This window comes from Haliaeetus albicilla, chromosome W, assembly GCF_947461875.1.
Source record: "Haliaeetus albicilla chromosome W, bHalAlb1.1, whole genome shotgun sequence".
NCBI classification, from domain to species: Eukaryota; Metazoa; Chordata; class Aves; order Accipitriformes; family Accipitridae; genus Haliaeetus; species Haliaeetus albicilla.
Window position 1 is genome coordinate 30,348,282 of NC_091515.1, and position 18,388 is coordinate 30,366,669.

Genomic DNA, 18,388 nt, shown 5'->3' on the forward strand with positions numbered 1-18,388 from the left:
ACTCGGTGTCTAATTACCCCACTTTCACTCGCCTCTCTCTTTTCCCTCTCATTCCTGAAATCTCTCTTTTCCCTTGCCTGTCGCTTTTCCCTCTTCTGCCTTTTCTCCATGAACTCTTCCCACTTTACCCACACCAGTCACTTTCCCCTGCTTTCCCTCAACTCCCTCTTTTCCACCTTTTCCCTCGCTTGTCTCTTTTCCCTGTTTCCCCTCGCCTGTGTCTCTCACGTCTGTTCTCTCGGCGTTCTTTTCCCCCGCTTTCACTCACCTTCCTCTATTCCCTCCCTTTCCTCCACTCTCTCTTTTCCCTCTCTCTTCACTGCCCTGTGTCTTTTCCCTGGACTCTCTCTCTCCCCCGCTTGTCTCTTGCCCCTCTTTCCCCTCTCCTGTGTCTGTCACCTCTCTTCACTCGGTGTCTACTTTTCCCCGCTTTCACTCGCCTCTCTCTTTTCCCTCTCATTCATCAACTCTGTATTTTCACACTCTCTTCCCAGTCATGTCTCTTTTCCCTGGAATTTCTCTTTTCCCTCTTTTCCTCTGCTTGTCTCTTTCCCCTCTTTCCCCTCTCCTGTGCCTGTCACCTCTCTTCATTCGGTGTGTAGATTTCCCACTTTCACTCGCCTCTCTCTTTTCCCTCTCATTCCTGAAATCTCTCTTTTCCCTTGCCTGTCGCTTTTCCCTCTTTTGCCTTTTCTCCATGAACTCTTCCCTCTTTACCCTCAGCAGTCACTTTCCCCTGCTTTCCCTCAACTCCCTCTTTTCCACCTTTTCCCTCGCTTGTCTCTTTTCCCTGTTTCCCCTCGCCTGTCTCTCTCTCCTCTGTTCTCTCGGCGTTCTTTTCCCCCGCTTACACTCGCCTTCCTCTATTCCCTCCCTTTCCTCCACTCTCTCTTTTCCCTCTCTCTTCACTGTCCTGTCTCTTTTCCCTGGACTCTCTCTTTTCCCCCACTTGTCTCTTTCCCCTCTTTCCCCTCTCCTGTGTCTGTCACCTCTCTTCACTCGGTGTCTGCTTTTCCCTGCTTTCACTCGCCTCTCTCTTTCCCCTCTCATTCATCAACTCTCTCTCTTCACTCTCTCCTCCCTGTCCTGTCTCTTTTCCCTGGACACTCTCTTTTCCCCGGACACTCTCTTTTCCCCAGCTTGTCTCTTTCCCCTCTTTCCCCTCTCCTGTGTCGGTCACCTCTCTTCATTCGGTGTGTAGATTTCCCACTTTCACTCGCCTCTCTTTTTTCCCTCTCATTCATCCACTCTCTCTCTTCACTCTCTCTTCCCAGTCATGTCTCTTTTCCCTGGAATTTCTCTTTTCCCTCTTTTCCCCGGCTTGTCTCTTTCCCCTCTTTCCCCTCTCCTGTGTCTGTCACCTCACTTCATTCGGTGTGTTATTTTCCCACTTTCACTCGCCTCTCTCTTTTCCGTCTCATTCATCAACTCTCTCTCTTCACTCTCTCCTCCCTGTCCTGTCTCTTTTCCCTGGACACTCTCTTTTCCCCGGACACTCTCTTTTCCCCGGCTTGTCTCTTTCCCCTCTTTCCCCTCTCCTGTGTCTGTCACCTCTCTTCACTCGGTGTCTAATTTCCCCACTTTCACTCGCCTCTCTCTTTTCCCTCTCATTCCTGAAATCTCTGTTTTCCCTTGCCTGTCGCTTTTCCCTCTTTTGCCTTTTCTCCATGAACTCTTCCCTCTTTACCCTCAGCAGTCACTTTCCCCTGCTTTCCCTGAACTCCCTCTTTTCCGCCTTTTCCCTCGCTTGTCTCTTTTCCCTGTTTCCCCTCGCCTGTCTCTCTCACCTCTATTCTCTCAGCGTTCTTTTCCCCCGCTTTCACTCGCCTTCCTCTATTCCCCCCCTTTCCTCCACTCTCTCTTTTCCCTCTCTCTTCACTGTCCTGTCTCTTTTCCCTGGACTCTCTCTTTCCCCCCCGCTTGTCTCTTTCCCCTCTTTCCCCTCTCCTGTGTCTGTCACCTCTCTTCACTCGGTGTCTAATTTTCCCTTCTTTCACTCGCCTCTCTCTTTTCCCTCTCATTCATCAACTCTGTATTTTCACTCTCTCTTCCCAGTCATGTCTCTTTTCCCTGGAATTTCTCTTTTCCCTCTTTTCCTCTGTTTGTCTCTTTCCCCTCTTTCCCCTCTCCTGTGTCTGTCACCTCACTTCATTCGGTGTGTATATTTCCCACCTTCACTCGCCTCTCTCTTTTCCCTCTCATTCATCAACTCTCTCTCTTCACTCTCTCCTCCCTGTCCTGTCTCTTTTCCCTGGACACTCTCTTTTCCCCGGCTTGTCTCTTTCCCTTCTTTCCCCTCTCCTGTGTCTGTCACCTCTCTTCATTCGGTGTGTAGATTTCCCACTTTCACTCGCCTCTCTCTTTTCCCTCTCATTCATCCACTCTCTCTATCTTCACTCTCTCTTCCCTGTCCTGTCTCTTTTCCCTGGACACTCTCTTTTCCCTCATTTCCCCTGCTTGTCTCTTTCCCCTCTTTCCCCTCTCCTGTGTCGGTCACCTCTCTTCATTCGGTGTGTAGATTTCCCACTTTCACTCGCCTCTCTCTTTTCCCTCTCATTCATCAACTCTCTCTCTTCACTCTCTCTTCCCTGTCCTGTCTCTTTTCCCTGGACACTCTCTTTTCCCTCTTTTCCCCGGCTTGTCTCTTTCCCCTCTTTCCCCTCTCCTGTGTCTGTCACCTCTCTTCACTCGGTGTCTACTTTCCCCTGCTTTCACTCGCCTCTCTCTTTCCCCTCTCATTCATCAACTCTCTCTCTTCACTCTCTCCTCCCTGTCCTGTCTCTTTTCCCTGGACACTCTCTTTTCCCCGGACACTCTCTTTTCCCCAGCTTGTCTCTTTCCCCTCTTTCCCCTCTCCTGTGTCGGTCACCTCTCTTCATTCGGTGTGTAGATTTCCCACTTTCACTCGCCTCTCTTTTTTCCCTCTCATTCATCCACTCTCTCTCTTCACTCTCTCTTCCCAGTCATGTCTCTTTTCCCTGGAATTTCTCTTTTCCCTCTTTTCCCCGGCTTGTCTCTTTCCCCTCTTTCCCCTCTCCTGTGTCTGTCACCTCACTTCATTCGGTGTGTAATTTTCCCACTTTCACTCGCCTCTCTCTTTTCCGTCTCATTCATCAACTCTCTCTCTTCACTCTCTCCTCCCTGTCCTGTCTCTTTTCCCTGGACACTCTCCTTTCCCCGGACACTCTCTTTTCCCCGGCTTGTCTCTTTCCCCTCTTTCCCCTCTCCTGTGTCTGTCGCCTCTCTTCACTCGGTGTCTAATTTCCCCACTTTCACTCGCCTCTCTCTTTTCCCTCTCATTCCTGAAATCTCTGTTTTCCCTTGCCTGTCGCTTTTCCCTCTTTTGCCTTTTCTCCATGAACTCTTCCCTCTTTACCCTCAGCAGTCACTTTCCCCTGCTTTCCCTGAACTCCCTCTTTTCCACCTTTTCCCTCGCTTGTCTCTTTTCCCTGTTTCCCCTCGCCTGTCTCTCTCACCTCTGTTCTCTCAGCGTTCTTTTCCCCCGCTTTCACTCGCCTTCCTCTATTCCCCCCCTTTCCTCCACTCTCTCTTTTCCCTCTCTCTTCACTGTCCTGTCTCTTTTCCCTGGACTCTCTCTTTCCCCCTACTTGTCTCTTTCCCCTCTTTCCCCTCTCCTGTGTCTGTCACCTCTCTTCACTCGGTGTCTACTTTTCCCCACTTTCACTCGCCTCTCTCTTTTCCCTCTCATTCATCAACTCTCTCTCTCTTCACTCTCTCTTCCCTGTCCTGTCTCTTTCCCCTGGACACTCTCTTTTCCCTCTTTCCCCCTGCTTGTCTCTTTCCCCTCTTTCCCCTCTCCTGTGTCGGTCACCTCTCTTCATTCGGTGTGTAAATGTCCCACTTTCTCTCGCCTCTCTCTTTTCCCTCTCATTCATCAGCTCTCCCTTTTCACTCTCTCTTCACTGTCCTGTCTCTTTTCCCTGGAACTTCTCTTTTCCCTCTTTTCCTCTGGTTGTCTCTTGCCCCTATTTCCCCTCTCCTGTGCCTGTCACCTCTCTTCACTCGCTGTGTAAATGTCCAACTTTGTCTCGCCTCTCTCTTTCCCGTCTCATTCATCAACTCTCTCTTTTCACTCTCTCTTCCCAGTCAAGTCTCTTTTCTCTGGACACTCTCTTTTCCCCGGACACTCTCTTTTCCCCGGCTTGTCTCTTTGCCCTCTTTCCCCTCTCCTGTGTCGGTCACCTCTCTTAACTCGGTGTCTACTTTTCCCTGCTTTCACTCGCCTCTCTCTTTCCCCTCTCGTTCATCAACTCTGTCTTTTCACTCTCTCTTCCCAGTCATGTCTCTTTTCCCTGGAATTTCTCTTTTCCCTCTTTTCCTCTGTTTGTCTCTTTCCCCTCTTTCCCCTCTCCTGTGTCGGTCACCTCTCTTCATTCGGTGTGTAGATTTCCCACTTTCACTCGCCTCTCTTTTTTCCCTCTCATTCATCCACTCTCTCTCTTCACTCTCTCTTCCCAGTCATGTCTCTTTTCCCTGGAATTTCTCTTTTCCCTCTTTTCCCCGGCTTGTCTCTTTCCCCTCTTTCCCCTCTCCTGTGTCTGTCACCTCACTTCATTCGGTGTGTTATTTTCCCACTTTCACTCGCCTCTCTCTTTTCCGTCTCATTCATCAACTCTCTCTCTTCACTCTCTCCTCCCTGTCCTGTCTCTTTTCCCTGGACACTCTCTTTTCCCCGGACACTCTCTTTTCCCCGGCTTGTCTCTTTCCCCTCTTTCCCCTCTCCTGTGTCTGTCACCTCTCTTCACTCGGTGTCTAATTTCCCCACTTTCACTCGCCTCTCTCTTTTCCCTCTCATTCCTGAAATCTCTGTTTTCCCTTGCCTGTCGCTTTTCCCTCTTTTGCCTTTTCTCCATGAACTCTTCCCTCTTTACCCTCAGCAGTCACTTTCCCCTGCTTTCCCTGAACTCCCTCTTTTCCGCCTTTTCCCTCGCTTGTCTCTTTTCCCTGTTTCCCCTCGCCTGTCTCTCTCACCTCTATTCTCTCAGCGTTCTTTTCCCCCGCTTTCACTCGCCTTCCTCTATTCCCCCCCTTTCCTCCACTCTCTCTTTTCCCTCTCTCCTCACTGTCCTGTCTCTTTTCCCTGGACTCTCTCTTTCCCCCCCGCTTGTCTCTTTCCCCTCTTTCCCCTCTCCTGTGTCTGTCACCTCTCTTCACTCGGTGTCTAATTTTCCCTTCTTTCACTCGCCTCTCTCTTTTCCCTCTCATTCATCAACTCTGTATTTTCACTCTCTGTTCCCAGTCATGTCTCTTTTCCCTGGAATTTCTCTTTTCCCTCTTTTCCTCTGTTTGTCTCTTTCCCCTCTTTCCCCTCTCCTGTGTCTGTCACCTCACTTCATTCGGTGTGTATATTTCCCACCTTCACTCGCCTCTCTCTTTTCCCTCTCATTCATCAACTCTCTCTCTTCACTCTCTCTTCCCTGTCCTGTCTCTTTTCCCTGGACACTCTCTTTTCCCCGGCTTGTCTCTTTCCCTTCTTTCCCCTCTCCTGTGTCTGTCACCTCTCTTCATTCGGTGTGTAGATTTCCCACTTTCACTCGCCTCTCTCTTTTCCCTCTCATTCATCCACTCTCTCTGTCTTCACTCTCTCTTCCCTGTCCTGTGTCTTTTCCCTGGACACTCTCTTTTCCCTCATTTCCCCTGCTTGTCTCTTTCCCCTCTTTCCCCTCTCCTGTGTCGGTCACCTCTCTTCATTCGGTGTGTAGATTTCCCACTTTCACTCGCCTCTCTTTTTTCCCTCTCATTCATCCACTCTCTCTCTTCACTCTCTCTTCCCAGTCATGTCTCTTTTCCCTGGAATTTCTCTTTTCCCTCTTTTCCCCGGCTTGTCTCTTTCCCCTCTTTCCCCTCTCCTGTGTCTGTCACCTCACTTCATTCGGTGTGTAATTTTCCCACTTTCACTCGCCTCTCTCTTTTCCGTCTCATTCATCAACTCTCTCTCTTCACTCTCTCCTCCCTGTCCTGTCTCTTTTCCCTGGACACTCTCTTTTCCCCGGACACTCTCTTTTCCCCGGCTTGTCTCTTTCCCCTCTTTCCCCTCTCCTGTGTCTGTCACCTCTCTTCACTCGGTGTCTAATTTCCCCACTTTCACTCGCCTCTCTCTTTTCCCTCTCATTCCTGAAATCTCTGTTTTCCCTTGCCTGTCGCTTTTCCCTCTTTTGCCTTTTCTCCATGAACTCTTCCCTCTTTACCCTCAGCAGTCACTTTCCCCTGCTTTCCCTGAACTCCCTCTTTTCCGCCTTTTCCCTCGCTTGTCTCTTTTCCCTGTTTCCCCTCGCCTGTCTCTCTCACCTCTATTCTCTCAGCGTTCTTTTCCCCCGCTTTCACTCGCCTTCCTCTATTCCCCCCCTTTCCTCCACTCTCTCTTTTCCCTCTCTCTTCACTGTCCTGTCTCTTTTCCCTGGACTCTCTCTTTCCCCCCCGCTTGTCTCTTTCCCCTCTTTCCCCTCTCCTGTGTCTGTCACCTCTCTTCACTCGGTGTCTAATTTTCCCTTCTTTCACTCGCCTCTCTCTTTTCCCTCTCATTCATCAACTCTGTATTTTCACTGTCTCTTCCCAGTCATGTCTCTTTTCCCTGGAATTTCTCTTTTCCCTCTTTTCCTCTCTTTGTCTCTTTCCCCTCTTTCACCTCTCCTGTGTCTGTCACCTCACTTCATTCGGTGTGTATATTTCCCACCTTCACTCGCCTCTCTCTTTTCCCTCTCATTCATCAACTCTCTCTCTTCACTCTCTCCTCCCTGTCCTGTCTCTTTTCCCTGGACACTCTCTTTTCCCCGGCTTGTCTCTTTCCCTTCTTTCCCCTCTCCTGTGTCTGTCACCTCTCTTCATTCGGTGTGTAGATTTCCCACTTTCACTCGCCTCTCTCTTTTCCCTCTCATTCATCCACTCTCTCTATCTTCACTCTCTCTTCCCTGTCCTGTCTCTTTTCCCTGGAATTTCTCTTTTCCCTCTTTTCCTCTGTTTGTCTCTTTCCCCTCTTTCCCCTCTCCTGTGTCGGTCACCTCTCTTCATTCGGTGTGTAGATTTCCCACTTCCACTCGCCTCTCTCTTTTCCCTCTCATTCATCAACTCTCTCTCTTCACTCTCTCTTCCCTGTCCTGTCTCTTTTCCCTGGACACTCTCTTTTCCCTCTTTTCCCCGGCTTGTCTCTTTCCCCTCTTTCCCCTCTCCTGTGTCTGTCACCTCTCTTCACTCGGTGTCTACTTTCCCCTGCTTTCACTCGCCTCTCTCTTTCCCCTCTCATTCATCAACTCTCTCTCTTCACTCTCTCCTCCCTGTCCTGTCTCTTTTCCCTGGACACTCTCTTTTCCCCGGACACTCTCTTTTCCCCAGCTTGTCTCTTTCCCCTCTTTCCCCTCTCCTGTGTCGGTCACCTCTCTTCATTCGGTGTGTAGATTTCCCACTTTCACTCGCCTCTCTTTTTTCCCTCTCATTCATCCACTCTCTCTCTTCACTCTCTCTTCCCAGTCATGTCTCTTTTCCCTGGAATTTCTCTTTTCCCTCTTTTCCCCGGCTTGTCTCTTTCCCCTCTTTCCCCTCTCCTGTGTCTGTCACCTCACTTCATTCGGTGTGTAATTTTCCCACTTTCACTCGCCTCTCTCTTTTCCGTCTCATTCATCAACTCTCTCTCTTCACTCTCTCCTCCCTGTCCTGTCTCTTTTCCCTGGACACTCTCCTTTCCCCGGACACTCTCTTTTCCCCGGCTTGTCTCTTTCCCCTCTTTCCCCTCTCCTGTGTCTGTCGCCTCTCTTCACTCGGTGTCTAATTTCCCCACTTTCACTCGCCTCTCTCTTTTCCCTCTCATTCCTGAAATCTCTGTTTTCCCTTGCCTGTCGCTTTTCCCTCTTTTGCCTTTTCTCCATGAACTCTTCCCTCTTTACCCTCAGCAGTCACTTTCCCCTGCTTTCCCTGAACTCCCTCTTTTCCACCTTTTCCCTCGCTTGTCTCTTTTCCCTGTTTCCCCTCGCCTGTCTCTCTCACCTCTGTTCTCTCAGCGTTCTTTTCCCCCGCTTTCACTCGCCTTCCTCTATTCCCCCCCTTTCCTCCACTCTCTCTTTTCCCTCTCTCTTCACTGTCCTGTCTCTTTTCCCTGGACTCTCTCTTTCCCCCTACTTGTCTCTTTCCCCTCTTTCCCCTCTCCTGTGTCTGTCACCTCTCTTCACTCGGTGTCTACTTTTCCCCACTTTCACTCGCCTCTCTCTTTTACCTCTCATTCATCAACTCTCTCTCTCTTCACTCTCTCTTCCCTGTCCTGTCTCTTGTCCCTGGACACTCTATTTTCCCCTGACACTCTCTTTCCCCCTGCTTGTCTCTTTCCCCTATTTCCCCTCTCCTGTGCCTGTCACCTCTCTTCATTCGGTGTGTAGATTTCCCACTTTCACTCGCCTCTCTCTTTTCCCTCTCATTCATCAACTCTCTCTCTTCACTCTCTCTTCCCTGTCCTGTCTCTTTCCCCTGGACACTCTCTTTTCCCTCTTTCCCCCTGCTTGTCTCTTTCCCCTCTTTCCCCTCTCCTGTGTCGGTCACCTCTCTTCATTCGGTGTGTAAATGTCCCACTTTCTCTCGCCTCTCTCTTTTCCCTCTCATTCATCAGCTCTCCCTTTTCACTCTCTCTTCACTGTCCTGTCTCTTTTCCCTGGAACTTCTCTTTTCCCTCTTTTCCTCTGGTTGTCTCTTGCCCCTATTTCCCCTCTCCTGTGCCTGTCACCTCTCTTCACTCGCTGTGTAAATGTCCAACTTTGTCTCGCCTCTCTCTTTCCCGTCTCATTCATCAACTCTCTCTTTTCACTCTCTCTTCCCAGTCAAGTCTCTTTTCTCTGGACACTCTCTTTTCCCCGGACACTCTCTTTTCCCCGGCTTGTCTCTTTGCCCTCTTTCCCCTCTCCTGTGTCGGTCACCTCTCTTAACTCGGTGTCTACTTTTCCCTGCTTTCACTCGCCTCTCTCTTTCCCCTCTCGTTCATCAACTCTGTCTTTTCACTCTCTCTTCCCAGTCATGTCTCTTTTCCCTGGAATTTCTCTTTTCCCTCTTTTCCTCTGTTTGTCTCTTTCCCCTCTTTCCCCTCTCCTGTGTCGGTCACCTCTCTTCATTCGGTGTGTAGATTTCCCACTTTCACTCGCCTCTCTTTTTTCCCTCTCATTCATCCACTCTCTCTCTTCACTCTCTCTTCCCAGTCATGTCTCTTTTCCCTGGAATTTCTCTTTTCCCTCTTTTCCCCGGCTTGTCTCTTTCCCCTCTTTCCCCTCTCCTGTGTCTGTCACCTCACTTCATTCGGTGTGTTATTTTCCCACTTTCACTCGCCTCTCTCTTTTCCGTCTCATTCATCAACTCTCTCTCTTCACTCTCTCCTCCCTGTCCTGTCTCTTTTCCCTGGACACTCTCTTTTCCCCGGACACTCTCTTTTCCCCGGCTTGTCTCTTTCCCCTCTTTCCCCTCTCCTGTGTCTGTCACCTCTCTTCACTCGGTGTCTAATTTCCCCACTTTCACTCGCCTCTCTCTTTTCCCTCTCATTCCTGAAATCTCTGTTTTCCCTTGCCTGTCGCTTTTCCCTCTTTTGCCTTTTCTCCATGAACTCTTCCCTCTTTACCCTCAGCAGTCACTTTCCCCTGCTTTCCCTGAACTCCCTCTTTTCCGCCTTTTCCCTCGCTTGTCTCTTTTCCCTGTTTCCCCTCGCCTGTCTCTCTCACCTCTATTCTCTCAGCGTTCTTTTCCCCCGCTTTCACTCGCCTTCCTCTATTCCCCCCCTTTCCTCCACTCTCTCTTTTCCCTCTCTCTTCACTGTCCTGTCTCTTTTCCCTGGACTCTCTCTTTCCCCCCCGCTTGTCTCTTTCCCCTCTTTCCCCTCTCCTGTGTCTGTCACCTCTCTTCACTCGGTGTCTAATTTTCCCTTCTTTCACTCGCCTCTCTCTTTTCCCTCTCATTCATCAACTCTGTATTTTCACTCTCTCTTCCCAGTCATGTCTCTTTTCCCTGGAATTTCTCTTTTCCCTCTTTTCCTCTGTTTGTCTCTTTCCCCTCTTTCCCCTCTCCTGTGTCTGTCACCTCACTTCATTCGGTGTGTATATTTCCCACCTTCACTCGCCTCTCTCTTTTCCCTCTCATTCATCAACTCTCTCTCTTCACTCTCTCCTCCCTGTCCTGTCTCTTTTCCCTGGACACTCTCTTTTCCCCGGCTTGTCTCTTTCCCTTCTTTCCCCTCTCCTGTGTCTGTCACCTCTCTTCATTCGGTGTGTAGATTTCCCACTTTCACTCGCCTCTCTCTTTTCCCTCTCATTCATCCACTCTCTCTGTCTTCACTCTCTCTTCCCTGTCCTGTGTCTTTTCCCTGGACACTCTCTTTTCCCTCATTTCCCCTGCTTGTCTCTTTCCCCTCTTTCCCCTCTCCTGTGTCGGTCACCTCTCTTCATTCGGTGTGTAGATTTCCCACTTTCACTCGCCTCTCTTTTTTCCCTCTCATTCATCCACTCTCTCTCTTCACTCTCTCTTCCCAGTCATGTCTCTTTTCCCTGGAATTTCTCTTTTCCCTCTTTTCCCCGGCTTGTCTCTTTCCCCTCTTTCCCCTCTCCTGTGTCTGTCACCTCACTTCATTCGGTGTGTAATTTTCCCACTTTCACTCGCCTCTCTCTTTTCCGTCTCATTCATCAACTCTCTCTCTTCACTCTCTCCTCCCTGTCCTGTCTCTTTTCCCTGGACACTCTCTTTTCCCCGGACACTCTCTTTTCCCCGGCTTGTCTCTTTCCCCTCTTTCCCCTCTCCTGTGTCTGTCACCTCTCTTCACTCGGTGTCTAATTTCCCCACTTTCACTCGCCTCTCTCTTTTCCCTCTCATTCCTGAAATCTCTGTTTTCCCTTGCCTGTCGCTTTTCCCTCTTTTGCCTTTTCTCCATGAACTCTTCCCTCTTTACCCTCAGCAGTCACTTTCCCCTGCTTTCCCTGAACTCCCTCTTTTCCGCCTTTTCCCTCGCTTGTCTCTTTTCCCTGTTTCCCCTCGCCTGTCTCTCTCACCTCTATTCTCTCAGCGTTCTTTTCCCCCGCTTTCACTCGCCTTCCTCTATTCCCCCCCTTTCCTCCACTCTCTCTTTTCCCTCTCTCTTCACTGTCCTGTCTCTTTTCCCTGGACTCTCTCTTTCCCCCCCGCTTGTCTCTTTCCCCTCTTTGCCCTCTCCTGTGTCTGTCACCTCTCTTCACTCGGTGTCTAATTTTCCCTTCTTTCACTCGCCTCTCTCTTTTCCCTCTCATTCATCAACTCTGTATTTTCACTGTCTCTTCCCAGTCATGTCTCTTTTCCCTGGAATTTCTCTTTTCCCTCTTTTCCTCTCTTTGTCTCTTTCCCCTCTTTCACCTCTCCTGTGTCTGTCACCTCACTTCATTCGGTGTGTATATTTCCCACCTTCACTCGCCTCTCTCTTTTCCCTCTCATTCATCAACTCTCTCTCTTCACTCTCTCCTCCCTGTCCTGTCTCTTTTCCCTGGACACTCTCTTTTCCCCGGCTTGTCTCTTTCCCTTCTTTCCCCTCTCCTGTGTCTGTCACCTCTCTTCATTCGGTGTGTAGATTTCCCACTTTCACTCGCCTCTCTCTTTTCCCTCTCATTCATCCACTCTCTCTATCTTCACTCTCTCTTCCCTGTCCTGTCTCTTTTCCCTGGACACTCTCTTTTCCCTCATTTCCCCTGCTTGTCTCTTTCCCCTATTTCCCCTCTCCTGTGCCTGTCACCTCTCTTCATTCGGTGTGTAGATTTCCCACTTTCACTCGCCTCTCTCTTTTCCCTCTCATTCATCAAATCTCCCTTTTCACTCTCTCTTCCCTGTCCTGTCTCTTTTCCCTGGAATTTCTCTTTTCCCTCTTTTCCTCTGTTTGTCTCTTTCCCCTCTTTCCCCTCTCCTGTGTCGGTCACCTCTCTTCATTCGGTGTGTAGATTTCCCACTTCCACTCGCCTCTCTCTTTTCCCTCTCATTCATCAACTCTCTCTCTTCACTCTCTCTTCCCTGTCCTGTCTCTTTTCCCTGGACACTCTCTTTTCCCTCTTTTCCCCGGCTTGTCTCTTTCCCCTCTTTCCCCTCTCCTGTGTCTGTCACCTCTCTTCACTCGGTGTCTGCTTTCCCCTGCTTTCACTCGCCTCTCTCTTTCCCCTCTCATTCATCAACTCTCTCTCTTCACTCTCTCCTCCCTGTCCTGTCTCTTTTCCCTGGACACTCTCTTTTCCCCGGACACTCTCTTTTCCCCAGCTTGTCTCTTTCCCCTCTTTCCCCTCTCCTGTGTCGGTCACCTCTCTTCATTCGGTGTGTAGATTTCCCACTTTCACTCGCCTCTCTTTTTTCCCTCTCATTCATCCACTCTCTCTCTTCACTCTCTCTTCCCAGTCATGTCTCTTTTCCCTGGAATTTCTCTTTTCCCTCTTTTCCCCGGCTTGTCTCTTTCCCCTCTTTCCCCTCTCCTGTGTCTGTCACCTCACTTCATTCGGTGTGTAATTTTCCCACTTTCACTCGCCTCTCTCTTTTCCGTCTCATTCATCAACTCTCTCTCTTCACTCTCTCCTCCCTGTCCTGTCTCTTTTCCCTGGACACTCTCCTTTCCCCGGACACTCTCTTTTCCCCGGCTTGTCTCTTTCCCCTCTTTCCCCTCTCCTGTGTCTGTCGCCTCTCTTCACTCGGTGTCTAATTTCCCCACTTTCACTCGCCTCTCTCTTTTCCCTCTCATTCCTGAAATCTCTGTTTTCCCTTGCCTGTCGCTTTTCCCTCTTTTGCCTTTTCTCCATGAACTCTTCCCTCTTTACCCTCAGCAGTCACTTTCCCCTGCTTTCCCTGAACTCCCTCTTTTCCACCTTTTCCCTCGCTTGTCTCTTTTCCCTGTTTCCCCTCGCCTGTCTCTCTCACCTCTGTTCTCTCAGCGTTCTTTTCCCCCGCTTTCACTCGCCTTCCTCTATTCCCCCCCTTTCCTCCACTCTCTCTTTTCCCTCTCTCTTCACTGTCCTGTCTCTTTTCCCTGGACTCTCTCTTTCCCCCTACTTGTCTCTATCCCCTCTTTCCCCTCTCCTGTGTCTGTCACCTCTCTTCACTCGGTGTCTACTTTTCCCCACTTTCACTCGCCTCTCTCTTTTACCTCTCATTCATCAACTCTCTCTCTCTTCACTCTCTCTTCCCTGTCCTGTCTCTTCTCCCTGGACACTCTATTTTCCCCTGACACTCTCTTTCCCCCTGCTTGTCTCTTTCCCCTATTTCCCCTCTCCTGTGCCTGTCACCTCTCTTCATTCGGTGTGTAGATTTCCCACTTTCACTCGCCTCTCTCTTTTCCCTCTCATTCATCAACTCTCTCTCTTCACTCTCTCTTCCCTGTCCTGTCTCTTTCCCCTGGACACTCTCTTTTCCCTCTTTCCCCCTGCTTGTCTCTTTCCCCTCTTTCCCCTCTCCTGTGTCGGTCACCTCTCTTCATTCGGTGTGTAAATGTCCCACTTTCTCTCGCCTCTCTCTTTTCCCTCTCATTCATCAGCTCTCCCTTTTCACTCTCTCTTCACTGTCCTGTCTCTTTTCCCTGGAACTTCTCTTTTCCCTCTTTTCCTCTGGTTGTCTCTTGCCCCTATTTCCCCTCTCCTGTGCCTGTCACCTCTCTTCACTCGCTGTGTAAATGTCCAACTTTGTCTCGCCTCTCTCTTTCCCGTCTCATTCATCAACTCTCTCTTTTCACTCTCTCTTCCCAGTCAAGTCTCTTTTCTCTGGACACTCTCTTTTCCCCGGACACTCTCTTTTCCCCGGCTTGTCTCTTTGCCCTCTTTCCCCTCTCCTGTGTCGGTCACCTCTCTTAACTCGGTGTCTACTTTTCCCTGCTTTCACTCGCCTCTCTCTTTCCCCTCTCGTTCATCAACTCTGTCTTTTCACTCTCTCTTCCCAGTCATGTCTCTTTTCCCTGGAATTTCTCTTTTCCCTCTTTTCCTCTGTTTGTCTCTTTCCCCTCTTTCCCCTCTCCTGTGTCGGTCACCTCTCTTCATTCGGTGTGTAGATTTCCCACTTTCACTCGCCTCTCTCTTTTCCGTCTCATTCATCAACTCTCTCTCTTCACTGTCTCCTCCCTGTCCTGTCTCTTTTCCCTGGACACTCTCTTTTCCCCGGCTTGTCTCTTTCCCCTCTTTCCCCTCTCCTGTGTCGTCACCTCACTTCATTCGGTGTCTAATTTTCCCTTCTTTCACTCGCCTCTCTCTTTTCCCTCTCATTCATCAACTCTGTATTTTCACTCTCTCTTCCCAGTCATGTCTCTTTTCCCTGGAATTTCTCTTTTCCCTCTTTTCCTCTGTTTGTCTCTTTCCCCTCTTTCCCCTCTCCTGTGTCTGTCACCTCTCTTCACTCGGTGTGTATATTTCCCACCTTCACTCGCCTCTCTCTTTTCCCTCTCATTCATCAACTCTCTCTCTTCACTCTCTCCTCCCTGTCCTGTCTCTTTTCCCTGGACACTCTCTTTTCCCCGGCTTGTCTCTTTCCCTTCTTTCCCCTCTCCTGTGTCTGTCACCTCTCTTCATTCGGTGTGTAGATTTCCCACTTTCACTCGCCTCTCTCTTTTCCCTCTCATTCATCCACTCTCTCTATCTTCACTCTCTCTTCCCTGTCCTGTCTCTTTTCCCTGGAATTTCTCTTTTCCCTCTTTTCCTCTGTTTGTCTCTTTCCCCTCTTTCCCCTCTCCTGTGTCTGTAACCTCACTTCATTCGGTGTGTATATTTCCCACCTTCACTCGCCTCTCTCTTTTCCCTCTCATTCATCAACTCTCTCTCTTCACTCTCTCCTCCCTGTCCTGTCTCTTTTCCCTGGACACTCTCTTTTCCCCGGCTTGTCTCTTTCCCTTCTTTCCCCTCTCCTGTGTCTGTCACCTCTCTTCATTCGGTGTGTAGATTTCCCACTTTCACTCGCCTCTCTCTTTTCCCTCTCATTCATCCACTTTCTCTATCTTCACTCTCTCTTCCCTGTCCTGTCTCTTTTCCCTGGACACTCTCTTTTCCCTCATTTCCCCTGCTTGTCTCTTTCCCCTATTTCCCCTCTCCTGTGCCTGTCACCTCTCTTCATTCGGTGTGTAGATTTCCCACTTTCACTCGCCTCTCTCTTTTCCCTCTCATTCATCAACTCTCCCTTTTCACTCTCTCTTCCCTGTCCTGTCTCTTTTCCCTGGAATTTCTCTTTTCCCTCTTTTCCTCTGTTTGTCTCTTTCCCCTCTTTCCCCTCTCCTGTGTCGGTCACCTCTCTTCATTCGGTGTGTAGATTTCCCACTTCCACTCGCCTCTCTCTTTTCCCTCTCATTCATCAACTCTCTCTCTTCACTCTCTCTTCCCTGTCCTGTCTCTTTTCCCTGGACACTCTCTTTTCCCTCTTTTCCCCGGCTTGTCTCTTTCCCCTCTTTCCCCTCTCCTGTGTCTGTCACCTCTCTTCACTCGGTGTCTACTTTCCCCTGCTTTCACTCGCCTCTCTCTTTCCCCTCTCATTCATCAACTCTCTCTCTTCACTCTCTCCTCCCTGTCCTGTCTCTTTTCCCTGGACACTCTCTTTTCCCCGGACACTCTCTTTTCCCCAGCTTGTCTCTTTCCCCTCTTTCCCCTCTCCTGTGTCGGTCACCTCTCTTCATTCGGTGTGTAGATTTCCCACTTTCACTCGCCTCTCTTTTTTCCCTCTCATTCATCCACTCTCTCTCTTCACTCTCTCTTCCCAGTCATGTCTCTTTTCCCTGGAATTTCTCTTTTCCCTCTTTTCCCCGGCTTGTCTCTTTCCCCTCTTTCCCCTCTCCTGTGTCTGTCACCTCACTTCATTCGGTGTGTAATTTTCCCACTTTCACTCGCCTCTCTCTTTTCCGTCTCATTCATCAACTCTCTCTCTTCACTCTCTCCTCCCTGTCCTGTCTCTTTTCCCTGGACACTCTCTTTTCCCCGGACACTCTCTTTTCCCCGGCTTGTCTCTTTCCCCTCTTTCCCCTCTCCTGTGTCTGTCACCTCTCTTCACTCGGTGTCTAATTTCCCCACTTTCACTCGCCTCTCTCTTTTCCCTCTCATTCCTGAAATCTCTGTTTTCCCTTGCCTGTCGCTTTTCCCTCTTTTGCCTTTTCTCCATGAACTCTTCCCTCTTTACCCTCAGCAGTCACTTTCCCCTGCTTTCCCTGAACTCCCTCTTTTCCGCCTTTTCCCTCGCTTGTCTCTTTTCCCTGTTTCCCCTCGCCTGTCTCTCTCACCTCTATTCTCTCAGCGTTCTTTTCCCCCGCTTTCACTCGCCTTCCTCTATTCCCCCCCTTTCCTCCACTCTCTCTTTTCCCTCTCTCTTCACTGTCCTGTCTCTTTTCCCTGGACTCTCTCTTTCCCCCCCGCTTGTCTCTTTCCCCTCTTTGCCCTCTCCTGTGTCTGTCACCTCTCTTCACTCGGTGTCTAATTTTCCCTTCTTTCACTCGCCTCTCTCTTTTCCCTCTCATTCATCAACTCTGTATTTTCACTGTCTCTTCCCAGTCATGTCTCTTTTCCCTGGAATTTCTCTTTTCCCTCTTTTCCTCTCTTTGTCTCTTTCCCCTCTTTCACCTCTCCTGTGTCTGTCACCTCACTTCATTCGGTGTGTATATTTCCCACCTTCACTCGCCTCTCTCTTTTCCCTCTCATTCATCAACTCTCTCTCTTCACTCTCTCCTCCCTGTCCTGTCTCTTTTCCCTGGACACTCTCTTTTCCCCGGCTTGTCTCTTTCCCTTCTTTCCCCTCTCCTGTGTCTGTCACCTCTCTTCATTCGGTGTGTAGATTTCCCACTTTCACTCGCCTCTCTCTTTTCCCTCTCATTCATCCACTCTCTCTATCTTCACTCTCTCTTCCCTGTCCTGTCTCTTTTCCCTGGACACTCTCTTTTCCCTCATTTCCCCTGCTTGTCTCTTTCCCCTATTTCCCCTCTCCTGTGCCTGTCACCTCTCTTCATTCGGTGTGTAGATTTCCCACTTTCACTCGCCTCTCTCTTTTCCCTCTCATTCATCAAATCTCCCTTTTCACTCTCTCTTCCCTGTCCTGTCTCTTTTCCCTGGAATTTCTCTTTTCCCTCTTTTCCTCTGTTTGTCTCTTTCCCCTCTTTCCCCTCTCCTGTGTCGGTCACCTCTCTTCATTCGGTGTGTAGATTTCCCACTTCCACTCGCCTCTCTCTTTTCCCTCTCATTCATCAACTCTCTCTCTTCACTCTCTCTTCCCTGTCCTGTCTCTTTTCCCTGGACACTCTCTTTTCCCTCTTTTCCCCGGCTTGTCTCTTTCCCCTCTTTCCCCTCTCCTGTGTCTGTCACCTCTCTTCACTCGGTGTCTACTTTCCCCTGCTTTCACTCGCCTCTCTCTTTCCCCTCTCATTCATCAACTCTCTCTCTTCACTCTCTCCTCCCTGTCCTGTCTCTTTTCCCTGGACACTCTCTTTTCCCCGGACACTCTCTTTTCCCCAGCTTGTCTCTTTCCCCTCTTTCCCCTCTCCTGTGTCGGTCACCTCTCTTCATTCGGTGTGTAGATTTCCCACTTTCACTCGCCTCTCTTTTTTCCCTCTCATTCATCCACTCTCTCTCTTCACTCTCTCTTCCCAGTCATGTCTCTTTTCCCTGGAATTTCTCTTTTCCCTCTTTTCCCCGGCTTGTCTCTTTCCCCTCTTTCCCCTCTCCTGTGTCTGTCACCTCACTTCATTCGGTGTGTAATTTTCCCACTTTCACTCGCCTCTCTCTTTTCCGTCTCATTCATCAACTCTCTCTCTTCACTCTCTCCTCCCTGTCCTGTCTCTTTTCCCTGGACACTCTCCTTTCCCCGGACACTCTCTTTTCCCCGGCTTGTCTCTTTCCCCTCTTTCCCCTCTCCTGTGTCTGTCGCCTCTCTTCACTCGGTGTCTAATTTCCCCACTTTCACTCGCCTCTCTCTTTTCCCTCTCATTCCTGAAATCTCTGTTTTCCCTTGCCTGTCGCTTTTCCCTCTTTTGCCTTTTCTCCATGAACTCTTCCCTCTTTACCCTCAGCAGTCACTTTCCCCTGCTTTCCCTGAACTCCCTCTTTTCCACCTTTTCCCTCGCTTGTCTCTTTTCCCTGTTTCCCCTCGCCTGTCTCTCTCACCTCTGTTCTCTCAGCGTTCTTTTCCCCCGCTTTCACTCGCCTTCCTCTATTCCCCCCCTTTCCTCCACTCTCTCTTTTCCCTCTCTCTTCACTGTCCTGTCTCTTTTCCCTGGACTCTCTCTTTCCCCCTACTTGTCTCTTTCCCCTCTTTCCCCTCTCCTGTGTCTGTCACCTCTCTTCACTCGGTGTCTACTTTTCCCCACTTTCACTCGCCTCTCTCTTTTACCTCTCATTCATCAACTCTCTCTCTCTTCACTCTCTCTTCCCTGTCCTGTCTCTTGTCCCTGGACACTCTATTTTCCCCT